General features: G+C 39.0%; 1 pseudogene; it reads left to right on the top strand.

Moving 5' to 3' along the window:
- The first annotated feature begins 2,111 nt into the window (after positions 1-2,111).
- Positions 2,112-2,255, top strand: LOC123458918 (annotated as a pseudogene).
- Positions 2,256-15,505: the final 13,250 nt, after the last annotated feature.

Raw genomic sequence — 15,505 nt, 5'->3', positions numbered from 1 at the left:
TGGCTAACGTGGGACCTGGGGAACCGAGCCTCGAACCGGGGTCCTTAGGCTTCACAGGCAAGCACTTAACCGCTAGGCCATCTCTCCAGCCCTCAAGTGATAGTTTTGTCATTTGATTTTTGCAATAAAGATTTCCCACTTAATCACAGCTTATCTGGATAAACAAATCCAAGCAGACAACTCTTTCACTTTCTGCCAGTGTCTATAGTGGGAAGAGCATTAGCAAGAGGTTTGAATGATTTTGTGTGTTTACATGAAAAGCATTAGAAGCCCTCACCCTAGTTTCCTCATAAGTAAAATAAAAAGGATAGTCTATTTCAAAGAACTTTTCCAAATCTAAATGTGTGTGATGACACAAGAATAATTCTAAGACAGAGAACATTACTAAAGACAGTGAATTTCTCCCAAATGCCCTCAGAGATTGTGCATTCTTACTTCTACACAGAGGTAACCAGGATCCTAACCAGGTGTGGTGGCTTGCTGTCTGTAATCTCAACACTGCAGAGGCAGAAGTAGATGGCTCTCTGAGAGTTCAAGGCCAACCTGGTCTATATAGTAAGTTCCATGCCAGCCAAGGCTGCATAGTGATACCCTATCTCAACTTTCCTACAACCCCTTCCCCCCAAAACATAAATTTCTGAGTTGGTTCTTTTACTTATGCTTGTGAGATTCATACATTTGGATATATGGTAATGATGGGCTTTTAACATCTATATTCACAAATGAGGTAGCTCAGTATTTTTTATGTGCTATTCTTTCTCTGGGTTGAATACTATAAAGTCTATATATTCTGTACAAATTTATATACATTTGTATATAACAAAAGTATCATGCAATATACATTGTGTTATATATAATATGCACCCATCATTTTATATACATATGTATTCCTAAAATGAAGTAGATAGTATCTTGCCATTTTCTATTTTCTTAAGACATGTTCTGTATTTGGAATAATCATACTCCTAAACATTTGGTAGAACTCATGTATAAATCATATGGACTTGGTGTTTGCTTGGCAAGAAGATTTTTAAAATACTGGTTTACTTTCTACACTTATCAGCGTTCTTCTGAATCACTTTTGGTATATTTTTCTAATAATTTTATTCATTTTACCTAAGTTTATTATCATTCATGAGGCTCATCTTATTTTTAATAGTATTCCCCAAAACAGAAGAAGATGTCAGGGTCCTTGTTCAGATCCTTCTGATTTTTATTTTATTAGAATTTTCCTTATGCAGTCTCATTCTATAACAAGCATCACTCCCTTTATAGAGAGAGCAGAACTTCCCCCTAAAATTCTGTTCAATCCACAAAGCCAATCACTCTCACTCTCCTTGTCCATGTGACTAGGAGGAAGGTGAACAGGCATTACAGAGGTTCTGACTAATATACAGGACAGCAGGATGTGGTTTGGTTCAACTACAGACTGACTGGGAACTTTTTCTGTTTCATCCCTCAGTAGCCCTCTTAGCCACTGATGGTTCTATTTTCCCAAACTATCCAAACTCTTGGTTGTTTTCACATCGGTGTCTTCCCAAAACTGTGCTTCACTTAAACTGTTCTTTCCTTTTCTCTGCTCTCCCCAAGGCTCTGAAAACGTTTGTGTCCTTCAAAGACAGCCCTAATGTCACCTTTACCTCAAATATGCATCATCATTATAATATTCTGGGATTATTGGTGCCCACTTATATTCCCAGAATCTAGTAATATGAGGGACTGAGGGATGAGGATCACAAGTTTGAGACCTGCATGGGCTTTTGTTTCGAAAGTAAAAAACTATAATCTCATTTAGTTAGTGCCTTTTATGTAACTGCTCTCAATTAACCATTGTTAAACAAATTACTACAACCTTCCTCCCAGCAGACAGAGCAGAAAACTCAAGGGCACACTTACCACTTGCATTTCCCCTTCAGACCAACAGGGTGATGTCCATGAACACTTGTTGTTTTTTTTTCCCCCCCACTGAGTACTTAATGTAGATTTTAAACTAGTAAAGCCTTCAGAAAGTAAATGTTGGCTGAATACAGTTATATTTTCCTTATTTGCCTTCTACCTTGTCATCTTTTTACAAAAATACATTAAATTATATTCTTGATTAAAAGGTCTTTAAATGCTGATTATTTTTCTCATCCTTGAAATTTAGTATTAAGAAGTTATCTTAGAATAAATCTTTTGCCTTTTACTAAAGATTTCCATGGAGAGGAACAGTTTTGAGTTACAACTCAATTTTTTGAGGCCTTCTGTTGGAAAAAAAAAAGAAGTTATTTTGTTTCCATATTTGATGATTTTCTTAGAATATGAAATATATGTTGATGGTAGGAAGATGATGATATGAAGAAAAAGAGAAACAAAGAAATAAAGTTTAAAAAATATCTAACATTCAAGCATAGTTATCCCTGTTGAACCCATGTGCTATGTGTAACAAAACTCTGTTTTCATAAAACACAGTGAGTACCCAAAGAGAGCACTTATGCTGAGAAAGGAAAGAGAAGGAAGACAGGTATCACAATTTTGACCTGGTAAGAAAAATACAAGTATCAATGGAGACATGGAAGAGCAAAGTATGACTTGTCTCTAAGTCCAGAGCCCACAGGCCATCAAAATCAGTAGAAAGAAACACAGGAGATTCTTAAATAAAAGTTTATTTTTTTTAAACTAAGAACACTATGAAACATTGGAGTGATGGTTAATCTTGATTAGTAACTTGATAAAATCTGGAATCATCAGAGGCATGCCTCTGATTTGTGAGGGCACTTCTAGGAACGGTTAGCTGGAGGGAAGACCTGCCCCTAAGGTGGGCAGAACTTTCCAACAGCCCAGATATAAAGAGGTTTGAGAAAATAGCAGTGCTGCTTAAGTGACTGTGGGGGCTTCTTGCTGGTGAACATGTTTGGGCCATTGCTGCTGCTGTGGCCATTGCTACCAGCTTCCCTGCCATCAGAACCCAGTTTCTTCAACGTTACCATGTGGATAAAGACTAGCAGCTCTCCAGGAATCCATCAAGCCATCTGTGCCAGACAGGAATGGCAGACACAGTCAGCCTGGGGAACTGAACAGCTCACAGGTTCTCACCCTCTCCAGCATACAGACAGCTACTGGACTCTGAGGCTCTTACCACATAAGCTGATCTAACAACTCCCTTTTTGTACTATATACTCATTCTATTGTTTCTTTTTCTCTATAGAGCCCTTAAGTAACACAGTTGGGAGGAAAAATAAAGATTTGGTGACCCTTGAGAAGAAAATGTAATATCCTATAAAGTAGTGACTAGGTCAAGGAAATAGGGAAGCACTCGGCTGGGCCTGCACTGTGCCAGAAGAGACCAGAGAGGAATGCAGCGAATCCTGGTGAAAGACGCTACCACGCAGAACAGTCCTTAGAAACTTAATCTAGGAATGAGGGCTTGAGAGATGGCGTAGCGGTTAAGCGCTTGCCTGTGAAGCCTAAGGACCCCGGTTCGAGGCTCGGTTCCGCAGGTCCCACATTAGCCAGATGCACAAGGGGGCGCATGCGTCTGGAGTTCGTTTGCAGAGGCTGGAAGCCCTGGCGCGCCCATTCTCTCTCTCTCCCTCTATCTGTCTTTCTCTCTGTGTCTGTCGCTCTCAAATAAATAAATAAAAAATTAAAAAAAAAAAAAGAAAGAAACTTATTCTAGGAATGAATTACAGTAGCCAGGGGGAGAATGGAATGCCCGACATAGAGATAATGCCTCAAATGATTGGACTCATTTCTCTGTATATTTGCTCCCCTTTGTTGTGATTTCTGTTAGGACTTGAGGGTCTCTTGGCCTTGGGTCCTGTGTGAAGAAATGGAAACGTTTCTATGAAGGGCTATAATTTCTCCTGTACCCCCAGCACATGAAGCAACAGTCCAATTACCTGCCACCACTCACGCAACAAACAGTCTGCTAGAGATAAAGTCGTGGAGTTCTCTGTGTTGCTCAATACATGCAAATGTGAGAAATATAGGTGGTTCAAATAAAAACTCTGAGGAGTGACCATGCTTAGGTCAAATTTGAAATTGAATTTGAAATTGAGATTCGTTGTATTCTTTAACAATGTTCTGATGATGCAAGGTTTTTTTTCTTTTTTTTTTTTCTTTTTCCAGTTTTCCAAGATAGTCTCGCTCTAGCTCAGGTTGACCTGGAATTCACTCTGTAGTCTCAGAGTGGCCTTGATCTGCCAGTGAACGTCCTACCTCTGCCTCCCAAGTGCTGGGATTAAAGGCGTGTACCACCATGCCTAGTTTGCAAGTCACAGTTTTTGTTCTTTTGTTTCTTTCATGTTTTCCTTCTTGTTTTTTTTTTTTTAATAAGTTTTCTATTCAGCAAATACAGGCAGTTTGGTACCATTATTAGGTTCATCCATGACCTACCCCCTCCCCATTGGCCCCTCCTTGTTGAGGTATATGGGTCATGCCTTGTGAAGTTAGCCCACAGTTATTGGTACGATAAATGTCTCTGCATATCCTGACCCAACACGTGGCTCTGACATTCTTTACACTCCCTCTTCCGCAAAATATCCCTGAGCCATGTTGGGTTCATTTTTGATCTGCTTCAGTGCTGAGGTGTTGGGGGTCTCTGAGGCTCTGGCTCTCTGATTTGGTAGGAGTTGATTTTTCTGTGTTGGTCTCCTTCCCCCCTTGTGCTGGTATCTGTTTCATCAGGAAAACAGCACCCTTGCTTGTTTCGCCAATTTTCCTTAGTTTCAGCTGGGAGCCTTTTGAGGTTTAATGGGGTGGCTCTCTCCTTAGGATCTGCATCTATCTGAAAAAGAGAAGCAGATTCTCCAATGGAGAGTAAGTTAGCTCCAGGACAAGTGAAATAACCCTTACTTTTTTTTATAGAGAGAGTTTAATAGGTGTAGCCCATGATTGATGGTAGCTTGATATTGGAGAGAGAGTTTATGTTTGGATATGGTTCTGACTTGTTTCCCATCTCCAGTTATGGGTCCCGTACCACTGAGGGGATCAGTTAGCCAAATCAAGAGCAGTTGGTTCCCCAGCATGGCTGTGTGCCACTATTGCATATTTTTGGCCTCACAACCAGTTATTTGTTGCTAAGTAGGTTAGACCATGAGTTGCTTGGACAGGTATTGGTCATTTCCCCCAGTCACCCATATAGCACCTTCTGGCACTAGACACGCTGACCGTCTAGGGACTGACTCTTTCCTGGCTTCCAGCCATGCCATTTGATTTTATGCGTCAGCTGCATATGATGTCTTCAGCAATAGGGTCTTACCACTAACCTTTGGTGGGTCATCAAGTACTCTGACAGAAATCTGTAATTCTTTTAGGAAACCTTGTAGGTTTCTCTGATCAAAAGCTCATTGTGGATGATAGCCCCATGCTGGTACTGGGAGTTACAGGTCATTGTCCACTAAGAAAATGTGGAAAAATATAACTAATATACAAGAGTAAGGGGGGGAGGGAAAGGGAGGGAAAGAAGATGTAGAAGGTTTAGGTTAGGCTTGATCCTACCCTCTCCAGTGTCTTGTGGTTCAGGTGTTTCCTGTAAGGGCCTGGTGAAGGTTCAACCATTTGGTCTGCCTTTTAGGAAGTAGATTTTTATGGTACCATTGCCGTTTGGGTCTAGATTAGTGTTTCCCACCTCTTTGATGCTTGCTTCTCCCTCCCTGTCCATCCTAGTGTCTAGTCCATGAGATGCTTGGTGGGTATGTAAGGTATCTTGGGTAGATTCAGGTTAGGTGCTATAGATGAGTGAGACTATGTGGTGATATTTTTTCTGTGATTGGGTAAGTTCACTCAAATTTCTTTGTGTCATTTTTTCTTACTGCTGTGTAGAATTCCATTGTGTAGATATACCACATCTTAGTTCTCCATTCTTCTAGCGATGAACATCTGGATTTATTCTAGCTCTTAGCTATTACGAATTGAGCTGCTATAAACAAGGTTGAGCAAATCTCTCTGGCCTGTGGTTTGAAGGTTTTAGGGGTAGATGCCCAGTAAAGGAATAACTGGGTCTGTTGGTATCTCTAGAGTCAGCTTTTTCAGGAGTCTCCATATTGCTTTCCAAGTGGTTATACCATCCTACATTTCCCCCAACAGTGGATGAGTGTTCCTACTTCTCCGCATCCTCCCCAGCATTTATTTTGGTTTGATTTTTTGATGTTTGCTCTCCTTACTGGGGTAAAGTGGACTCTCATAGTTGTTTTAATTTGCACTTCTCTGATGATTAGGGATGATGAACATTTTCTTAAGTGTGTGTTTTCCATTTGTGTTTCTTCCTCTGTGAACTGCCTGTTCAGCTCTTTGCCCCATTTTGTGAGTGGGATGTTTGGCTTCTTAACTGTTTTTCCATTCATGCTTACTTAGGCAAGACTTACTGATCCCTAAACGGGCTGGATCCCTCCCATCCTCTGCTCCATGAGCCATAAGTGTCCATGACTTTTCAGTCTCTGTTCCCCATAGGACTTGGGTTACAGATATGTGTGAGCACACCAACCTGTTCATGTGTGTCTTGGGATCAAACTCTAGTGATGTCTCAGGCCTTCATACTTGAACAGGAAGAGCTCTTAACCACTATGCCATATCTGAAGTCCAACTTTTTGCTTCTTAATTCATTTTCTAATCATTTCTGTATCTTACAATTTTCAACAAATTATTTTTAATTTGTATATTTTTGCTTTAAAACACATTAATGTATGCAGCTATACTCACTATTTCCTTGTTATTATCTTCTTTAGATATAGTCTATTGACTTTTTACAAAGTTCTTATAATGAACTAGTTAATGTTGCTTTTATGTTAAAACACTAGCATGTATTTCCTTCAAGTCACTATTGAGCTATAGTCTACAAATGTGGGAGTATATCTGAAAATTTCTGACATGATGGTATGTTGCTCAAATTTCCTTCAAAGGAAATTGTGGTGATGACACAACTATCTGATAATCTCCAGTGTTGCCAGCCCCTTCCCTTCTCACCATGGCGGGTGGCATTTACTAGGGCCCTCCTCTTAGGTTGCTCCAGTGGCTTGAGCACAGCAGAGGGACCATAGTAGTGCCACACTGGCAGACTGAGAGTCCCTTAGGACAGTGTTGACCTGGGGACCCCCACAAGATTCACTCAGGCTCTCTGCCCAGCTCTCTGAAGTTCTTCCTTCCACTTGTGTTTCCACAGGTGTTGGCTCTGTACCCTACACTGAAGGCTTCACTAACCTAATCCTCCTCTGCCTACCGCCCCCAATGCCCTCCCAGCCTGCCTGCATTCTCAAAGGCACATTCCCTACACATCCCTTCTACAGGGGTCTCCTGCTCAGAGAATTCCTCCTGACAAAGTCATACAAGTCTTTTTGTTTCTATGCAGTTCTATGTTCTTTAAAATTTTGATTAAGATCCCTCATAAGCTTCCATTTTTCCAAATGTCTGGAAATTCGTTTAGCTACTAACTTAATTTTATTCTTTCCTCCATCGAATGTGTAATTTGCAGACTGTATATTTTTATAACACTTGAAGAATGGAGACTCTATCATTGTTGAGTTCAGTGCTTTTTATTAATTTACTAGAAGGCTTCTTGACTATGTTGTTCAGAGTAAATGGTATCACACAGTATGAGGGGTGTTGAAATCTCCTATAATGATAATGGATTTGAATTTCTCCTGATACTTTTCTCATCTTGCCTTACATATTTGAGAATATTTCATCAGTCTTTCACTATAGTGGTTTGAGTATGTGCCCCCATAGACTCAGGTGTTTTATTAAGCTTATAACTTGTGTCTCAAGCTGCCTGGCTAGAAGAGGTGCCACAAGGAGCATATCCTGGGGTCCAGCCCAAAGGTGTGTTTGATGGGGAGGGCACCTCATTGCAGCCCAAAGGTATACAAAAAAGATTGATCTCTGGGGGTTCCCACTTTCTGCAGTTAGCATTGTGTGTGCTGGTGCTGGTGCTTTGCTTGCTGTAGTTGTTTTCTCTCTGGTTGGATCTGTGAAAGGGGGCCATCTTCTTCTACCTTCTATGGAACTTCCCTGGATCTGTAAGCTTGAAATAAATCCCTCCCTCCACTAAACTGTTCCTGGTTTGGATGTTCATCCAGTAACGTGGAACTGACTCCAACTGATATATACATGTTCTTAGATACTTAAAATTGCATTACTGTCTAGTGATTGTCTTTATTTTTGATACTGCTTTTAACTTAATACACTAAAATTTTTATTTCTACATGATGTCCTTCTATACCATAAAATTATAAGATGATTCTCCAAAAAGAGTGACCATTAGATCTAAATAAATAAATGCTTAATTAATTATTATGACTTTATATAATAAGCTAATAGTAGATGAGTCACCAAAATAAGAAAAAGTAAGATTTAATTCATGTTATCACTCTTTATAATTTATATTGCTTTTATTTTATAATGTACCTAATATATATTCATATTTTATGAAAAAAATTAATATATTTTATTAAAGTTGAATGCTCAAAATATTTTCTTAGAAGAGATTTATATTTGGAAAATATTATGGGTACCAATTTGATAGTGATTAAACTTCTTGAAGTTTTATCATTTATCATTTATTTTTCTTTTTTAATAATTTATTTTTATTTATTTATTTGAGAGAGAGAGAGATACAGAAATAGGCAGGTAGAGAGAGTTTGAGAGCGAGAGAGAGAGAGAGAGAGAGAGAGAGAGAATGGATGTGCCTAGGTCTCCAGCCACTGCAAATAAACTCTAGATACATGCACCACCTTGTGTATCTGGCTTATGTGGGTCCTGGAGAGTTGAACCTGGGTCCCTTGGCTTTGCAGGCAAGTGCCTTAACCACTAAGTCATATCTCCAGCCCTATTTTTTTTAAAGATGAATTTTGAGTTGTGTATATAGTAGAAACTAACAATTATTTGTAGACTTAATATGGTGAGTCCCTTACATTTAAAAGCAACTATTTTTAATTTAGCCACTTGGCCCATGATAGGAATATTGAGACATATTTTCTCTTGAATCATTTAATCTATTCTCAGAATTTTAACCTTATTTGTTTATTATTACTATTCATAACTACTCCCTGATTAATGGGGGTCAAGTATTACTTTGACTAGCAAAAGTTACATTCATTCTTTTCATTAAAAATTTACATTTTTGACAATTCTTATGGTCACATTTTTTCTATCATATTTAGCTTAAATCTCCCTGATATAGTTTGACATTGTTGCTTCTTATTCTGATCTCATTGACTGACATGGTTTGGTTTCTGTCCTCTGCTACTATCCTTTGACATATTTTCAGAAGCTCTGAATTAGCCTTCATCTTTCCATTTCAGAACTTCCCAGCTCTACTCGCCTTTTAGTATATATCCAACCCTTCTCAAATTCTTCATACCTTTTCTTTTCTTCTGAACTTGCACAAAAAGAGAAAAATTCCATTCAAAATTCACAAATTTTCTAAAAATGAGAAAAACAGTGCTATCTATATAATGTACCTAATTTGTTAGAATATAAGCATGAAATTCTATTTTTGAAATAGGCTTATTCTTAAATTTTACAGTTTCACAAAAGATCAAATGAAATTATTATTTACTCAGCAGCCTGTATTAGAGAAATTTCAACTACCCGGATTTTAAAGAAACTTATATATAGACATCAATATGCATAGGATATTATGTGAAATATGTGTTCTTATGGGGAAAAAATGCTTTAGTGATAGAGCTCTGTCTCCCCTAATAAGGATAAGTCAGACTGAATTCTAGCTCTGGAATAAAATTAAAGTGACCTTAACACTATCATTATTAGTTTACTTCTTTTTATTACTCAATTTTCCTTTTGAAAAATGAAGCATGGGGCTCAGGAGATAGGTCAGTGGTTAGAAGTTCTTGCATGCAAAGCATGCTGTCCCAGAGTCAATTTCCTAGCCATCCATTTTAAGCCTGATGGGCATTTATTTGCAGTGGCAAGAGACCCTGGCATGCTGCCTCATTTGAAAAGATGAACATGACTGATAAAACCATGAGCAGCCTTCTGGTTAAAATGGCAGTGTAGGTACCACACCAAAGCAGCCTAGGGGGGAAAAGCCAAAAATAAATAAATAAATAATTAAACCCTAGCAAAATACACACTTTTACTAAAAAGTGAGGTGTATAGGAAATTGAAATGGCAGTGGAGAAGTAGGAGGCATCCAGAGCATCCAGAGCCCACACAGGCCGGCAGAAGCGGCTCCAGCAGGTCCGCAGGACTGCAGTGGCAGGGCGACAGTCAGCCGCAAGGCTCAGCTTGAGCCATAGGAAAAGCCAGGTGAGGGGATTTTCTTCTCACACCGGCGCTCTCCACAAACTCAAGAAATGTGAAGGGAGAACAGCAGTGAACAACAGAGGAGCAGATCACAAGGTAGAAGAACACGTGGACCAGTGAGGGAACTAGAGCAGCATTGGCAGCCTCCCCTCCCCCGCAGCCAGTGCCCAGCTCCAGCAAAGAGAGCAGCAGTCCAGGGACCCGGCCATGCCAAATTGAACTGACAACGCACCAAAGAGGGACCCGAGCAGGAGTGCAGCTGAGACCAAAATCATCCTAAAAGGTAACTGGGATTACACCAGGTCAGTACACACCTAATAAACCTGGCATATAGGCCTGAATCAAAAGTGCTAATGGCACCTTCCATATCAGGATAAATTATATGTTAAATCTGATGGATGGTAAGACTTGCCATTCGTAAATAAGGTATATTTTGGGCTTGTCATTTGTTGCTTCTTGATTTCTAGTGGCTTTGTTTCCTCTTCTGTTATACATTAGGGAAGAGTCTCACCTGGTCACAAGCTGACTTGGCCCTCAACAGACCAGAAATCTTAACCTCCTTGTTGTCAAGATTAAGGGAGTGGATGAGGCACCACACAGCCTAAAGGACAGACAGAGGATCTGGTTGTCATAATACCTACTCTTGGGTAAATACTTTGTGCTGTTTTTCATTGAAAGTGTACATTGCTTAGTTAAATTTTAGAAACTCTCTGTATTTGGTTCCACTCAGCCTACTTGAATACTCTCATAGCAGACAAACCCAACACCTAGGGTCACTTTTGTAGATGTTCTGAGAGTCTTGAAAGCCACACCTAGTGCCTTAAGCTCCTACCCTGAAGATATATAACATCAGATTGATTAATACATCTAATAATACCCAGCTAACGAGAAAATCTGATCATTAAAAAATCCAGGATGCAAAAATATATACATTATAATACAACACCAAAAATCAAGACAATATAAAGCTACCAAAAAGTATTAATGCATCAGAAATGACCTCTAGTGAGAACAAGTTAGAGGAAATGCCTGAGAAATATTTCTAAAGAATGGTTATAAATATGTTCAAAGAAATCAAAGGAATGAAAGAGGAAATCAAAGGAATCAAAGAAAACACAGGACACTAATTTAATGAAATAAAGAGGTCAATACAGACATAAATAAGGAAATAGAAATAATAAAGAAAAACCAGTCAGAATTGCTAGCAATGAAGAACACAGTTAATGAAATAAAAAACTCTGTAGAAAATCTCACCAGTAGAATGGATGAAGGAGAGGACAGAATATCTAAACTAGAAGACCAGGTGGCAGATCTAATACAGGCCAACAAAGAAAAAGACAAACTAATAGGAAAGTATGAGTGGGAATTTCAAGATATTCAGGACACTATGAAAAGATCAAACATAAGACTTCAGGGCATAATAGAAGGAGAAGAATTTCACTCCAAAGGCATAGTAGGTGACTTCAATAAAATCATAGAAGAAAACTTCCCCCAAATTGGGAAAGAGGTGCCAATGCAGATACAGGAATCCTTTAGAACACCAGCCAGACAAAACATGGAAAGAACCTCTCCTCGCCATATTATAATCAAACTACCAAACACATAAACCAAAGAAAAAATATTGAAAGCAGTCAGAGAGAAAAATCAAGTTACCTACAAAGGCAAGCCTATCAGGATTACACCAGATTACTCAACACAAACTTTAAAAGCCAGAAGGTTGTGGAGTGATGTATTCCAAGCTCTGAAAGATAACAACTGTCAACCAACGTTACTTTATCCTGCAAAGCTATCCATTCAAATAGAAGGAGAAATAAGGACATTCCACAACAAAAGCAGTCTAAAGGAGTATTTGAAGACAAAACTAGCTGTATAGAAAATGCTTGAAAGAATCCTCCAGGCTAAAGAAAAAGAAAAGCATACATATAAGGAACTGGGAAAAAACAAACAATACTCAAATACTAGTTAACACAAGAGAGAAAAGGTAAAATTGGAAGAACTACAAAAAAATGGCAAAAATGAATACACACCTTTCAGTAATATCTCTTAATATCAACGGCCTCAATGCCCCAACCAAAGGACATAGGTTTGCAGACTGGGTTAAAAAGCAGGATCTTTTAATTTTTTGCCTCTAAGAAAGCCATGGGCAATTTGATCAAATGAAGAAGAAAGAAGTCTCAAATTAGTAAAATTAGAGATAAAAAGGGAGAGGTCACAACAGACATCTCTGAAATTGGAAGAAAAATGAAGTCATATTTCCAAAACCTCTATTACATAAAACTGGAGACCCTGGAAGAATTCCTAACACATACCACCTGTCAAAACTAAATTCAGAGCAGATAAGTCTCCTAAACAAACCTGTTTCAACCATTGATATTGAAACTATAATCAAAAACCTTACCAAAAAGAAAAACCCAGGGCCTGATGGAGTCTCAACCAAATTCTATCAAACCTTCTTCTATCAAAGAATTGAAACAACTTATTCTCAAATTATTTAACAAAATCATATAATAGGGAATGCTTCCCGGCTTCTTATAAGCAGCTAGTATCACCATAATACCAAAATGCCTTAACTGCTAAGCTATCTCTCCAGCCCAAGGGCTGATTTTTGAAACTATGTTGTGATCCTATTAGACCCTCTTCATCCAATTTTTCTTTCAGAAAAAATACTGTCATGAATGCTGAGGAAAGATTGTTAGAAAAGTATACATGGAATGTGTTGTAGTTACCTTCTCATTTCTGGGAGAAAACACCCAACTAAAAGCAGCTGATGGGAGGAAGGCTTTATTTTCACTAACCTTCTTGAGGGGAACTTTCATCATGGCAAGGAAATGATGACGGAACAGAGACAGGGCCTCACATATTGGCAAAAGCAACTGACAAAGAGCAGCAGAGTAAGATGAGCTATGGCAAAAGGTTGCTGGCTAAAACACCCATAAGCCTGCCTTCAGCAACACAATTCCTTCACCAAGGTTCCATCTCAAAAACTGGCACCAGCTGGGACCAAGCATTAAAAATATATGAGTCTATGGGGAACATCTGACTCATCACCACATTCTGGCCCCCATACTTCCACAGCCTCTCATTATGTGAAATGCATTCAGTCCAACTTTAAAAGTCCCCATAGTCCTTGTCACTGCAATACTCCTTGAAAGTCCCAAGTCTCATTTGAGACTCAATATAGTCTCTGAACTATGAGCCTATAAAATAAAAACACAACTTAAATACATGTAATGGCACAAAGTAAACATTTTCTCTGAAAAAAGAAGGCATAGCAAGGAAATATTGGACGAGTGCAAGATGGAAAATAGGCAAAGCAACTAATTCAGTCCTGCACCTCCATGTCCAGCAACTAGGACCAATGATGAGGTCTCCAGACTCCAAATTCTACCCCTCCAGCTTTTGCTGCTTGCTTCCCAGGAAGATTCCACCTAAGCTAGAATAAGCAGCTAAGCAGCTTTCCTCTGTCACCATCCCATTGTTCTGGAATCTCCCAAACCCTGGGGTTTCCACTGCAGTATGCCATTTCATGTAATGACCTTTCATGGCCTCTAATCTGGGACTATCATCTTGCCCCCACATTGCCTAGTGGTCCTCTTTTTAAAACCACATTTCAAATCCAATGACCTTCTGTTTCCTGTATTCATCATACTTCCAAAACCAGTACCAGGCCAGCTACAAAGTTTACTTATCCAAGTGGGGAATAAGGCTGACTTTGAGAACAGGAAAACTCCTTCAGCATTCTTCCTTCAGGTCCTCCCCTTCCAAAAGAAAATTAGCACTCCTCCTACTGTCCCAATACAAAAAAGTATTCTAATCCAAAGGTGGTAATCTTTCAAACAAATTTAGATGACTTGGGCTACAGTATCTGGCCAAACACTTATTTCTTTATATGCCAATTTATATCTTTAATATCATTCTGCTATATGTTCTGCCACACAAACCAGTCAACTACTCTTTTTTTTTTAATTAATTATTTATTTATTTATTTGAGAGTGACAGACACAGAGAGAAAGACAGATAGAGGGAGAGAGAGAGAATGGGCGCGCCAGGGCTTCCAGCCTCTGCAAACGAACTCCAGACGCGTGTGCCCCCTTGTGCATCTGGCTAACGTGGGACCTGGGGAACCGAGCCTTGAACCGGGGTCCTTAGGCTTCACAGGCAAGCGCTTAACCGCTAAGCCATCTCTCCAGCCCCAACTACTCTTAATTTAGGTTTGCTTAAGTTCTCAAGACATGGCAAGAGCACATAAATCTGTCACACAAACTGCCATTTGCCCAGTCCAAACACATCTCCTCCCCTTCATAAGCAGAACCTCCCCAGTCCATGGTTCTTTCTGCACTTAGCTTTGCAATACGCACCAGCCTAATCCATCAAGCTCTACTTACAGTACTACAAGGCATCTCTTTACAAAGTTTCAAATCCTCCCACCTTCCTCCTGCAAATCAGTTCCAAGAGATCAAAAAACACATAGTTAGATTTCTAAAGCAGAAAAAAAAATATTCCTAATTATTGTCCAGTTCTTTTCAGTCTTTTATTACAGCATTCTCGATCAAGTACTTAACAGCATAGCAAGTAAACAGGAAGATATAAGCAGCTCCCCAGGGTAGTAATGGTTGTTTTAAAGGAGAAGCTATTGTTAGCACTGGAGAAGTGCCAGATTCCAAAGAAAAAGAAAGAAATTGAAGAAAATATAAGTAAGTATAGGTAAAGAGAGTCCATACTTACTGAATGGAGTAATTAATCTTGGCTAAATGTTTATATTACCCAAAGTGATTTATAGACTCAATGTAATCACTATCACAATACCAATATTATATTTCACAGATGACAAAAAAGAAAAAAGCCCTAACATTCACATGGAAGTATGAAAGGGCCAGAATAGTCCAGATAGTCTTAAGCAAAGAGGAAAATGTTGAAAAAGCCAACTACTTGATCTCAACATATAATACAAAGGTATAGGAAGAGAAAATTAAGTTAAAGGAGTAAAAACTGGATTCAAGCCGGCTGTGGTGTTGGCACATGCCTTTAATCCCAGCGCTCAGGAGGCAGAGGTAGGAGGATTTCCATGAGTTCAAGGCCACCATGAGAATACAGAGTAAATTCCAGAGTGAGAGTGAGACCCTACCTCGAAAAGCAAACAAACAAACAAAAAAAGTGGATTCATGGAACAGAATCCAAAGCAAAAGAAAAAAAAATAAATGCATTTTAACAAGCTGCTTTCTAACAAATTTCTAAGAACACACAATAGAGGAAAATACATTTT

Source organism: Jaculus jaculus, chromosome 2 (assembly GCF_020740685.1).
Source record: "Jaculus jaculus isolate mJacJac1 chromosome 2, mJacJac1.mat.Y.cur, whole genome shotgun sequence".
NCBI lineage: Eukaryota > Metazoa > Chordata > Mammalia > Rodentia > Dipodidae > Jaculus > Jaculus jaculus.
This window is presented reverse-complemented; position numbering and strand designations above follow the sequence as displayed.